The following is a 2,136-nucleotide window of genomic DNA, read 5'->3' as shown; positions in this document are numbered from 1 at the left end:
CATTATTAAAGTGAAAGCTGGAGTAGTGGGAGCTTCCTACAATTTCGCCTTTATTTTCTGATTTGAACTTTATGATTCATAAAATTAAATGACGAAGTTGAATGGTTTTGTTTTGGATTTGAATGTCTAACGCATGAGCTAAATCACATTGGGTTGGAATTATTTGGGTGAATTTTTATTATCTTTAATGCCCATGGTTTGATTTTGAGTAGATTACTATTTCATTCAATTTGTGATTATTTTACATGTAAACTCTAGACATAGATGACTGTATGTTATGTTATTAGATCTAATTTAATTTTGGAAAGATTAAATAGATTGGATTATTATCGGATGATATAGGCAAGTATTCGAAATAATATTTGCAGCACTCTAGACGTAAAAGTTGCAATCTATACAGGGAAAGGAAGAACAAACTATATATCATTCTAGAGTTCTGTAGACATACAAAAACTCAGAATGATAGCTTAAAGTTTGGCTCTCGAAAGTAGACTGCAATAATGAGTCCCTAAACAGTAGAATGGTTAAGATTTTATCATGTCATTATGCTTATATAAAAATAAAGCCTGAGTAATTCCAGCCTTTATCATTCAACAGTAGAAATCTTCCCTATTTATTCTTTGAAAATTGCTACAGTATTTAAATTGTCCTAGCATATATTCATTCATAATTGATTTTATTAAGTCATTCATTAAATTTCTTTATCAATTTGTCATCAGTTTCTTTTGTGAAATTTAATTATTCAATTTCATAGTAATAACATAACCAATTATTCTAACCAATTCCGATCACTATAGAGACGATACTCACTCATGACTTTATTACTTGACTCGATGTGTATACTTGCACATTCGCATTACACATTCACACGAGACAAGTTTTTGGCGCCGTTCCCGAGAATCGACAATATTTGTGAAATTTTGGCATGTTATTATTATTTTTTATTTTTTTATCCTAATTAGTTTTGATTTTTTTTTTGTTTTTTTGGATTTTTTTTCTGGTGCCTGGGTAGAGTTTTTTGATCCATAAATTGAGAGAACATTGAGAAAAAAGGAGAAAAGAATTGCGAGAAATGGAAAGAATTAGAAATGATTAAGTTAGAGAAAAGCTATTACATTAGGAAGGAAGGGATGTTGATTTTCCTTGAATAATAGATGATAGAGACAGACCCATCAGAGAACATGTAGTGTCGATCTTAAATGATCTGAATCCAAGAATTATCAGGTCGCATATTCAAGCTCAACATTTCGAGTTAAAGCCGATGATGTTTCAAATGTTACAAAATGTAGGGCAGTTTTGTGGATTGCCTATTAAGGATCCACATTTGCACTTAAGACTTCTTTTGGAAGTCTACGATTCATTCAAGCAATAGGGTGTTCCTAAAGATGCCCTGAAACTGAAGTTATTCCCTTATTAATTGTGAGATCGTGCCAGAGCACGGTTAAATACATTGCCATCAGGTACGGTGGCATCTTGGAATGAACTTTGTCAGAGGTTTCTGCTGAGATATAATCCTCCGAACATGAATGTCAAACTGAGGAACAATATTACGTTCTTTCGGTAATCTGAGGATGAAACATTATATGAAGCATGAGAGCGATTCAATGAGTTAATTAGAAAATGCCCGATGCACGGTTTTTAACATTGGACGCAAATGGAAATGTTTTACAATGGATTGAATGCGCATACAAGGATGGTGGTTGATGCATCTGCCAATGAGACTTTGTTCACTAAATCTTATAATGAGGCATATGAAATTCTGGAGAGGATAGAAAACAACGATTATCAATACCCCACTACAAGAGTAGGGACTGGCATAAGAGTTTCTGGAGCAATGGAACTTGATTTGATTACTTCCCTAGCAGCTCAGGTATCATCTTGAACAAATATGATTAAAGCACTGAAAAGACAAGCTACAATGCAGGAAATAAAAGCAGCCAAGTTAGTATATGTTTACTACGGAAAAGATCATATTTTTTATGAATGCCCATCGAAACCAGCCTCAGTTTGTTATATGGGAAATTTTAATCACAACAACAACCCATATTCCAGCACATATAATCTGAGCTAGAAGCAACATCCCAACCTCAGTTGCAGTAATCCAGGGCGGGAAATTCCAGCAATGCTATTCTACAA

The 2,136-nt window shown here is 33.6% G+C and overlaps 1 non-coding gene across 1 annotated transcript; it reads right to left on the bottom strand.

Moving 5' to 3' along the window:
- Positions 1–1,531: 1,531 nt before the first annotated feature.
- LOC128280055 (small nucleolar RNA R71) lies at positions 1,532–1,638 on the bottom strand. Its single transcript, XR_008270236.1, has one exon. It is a non-coding gene; the product is annotated as a small nucleolar RNA R71 (small nucleolar RNA).
- Positions 1,639–2,136: the final 498 nt, after the last annotated feature.

The sequence above is a fragment of the Gossypium arboreum genome, chromosome 8, assembly GCF_025698485.1.
Source record: "Gossypium arboreum isolate Shixiya-1 chromosome 8, ASM2569848v2, whole genome shotgun sequence".
Lineage (NCBI taxonomy): Eukaryota > Viridiplantae > Streptophyta > Magnoliopsida > Malvales > Malvaceae > Gossypium > Gossypium arboreum.
Note: the sequence above shows the minus strand (reverse complement) of the source record. Positions and strands in the feature narration are given on the sequence as shown.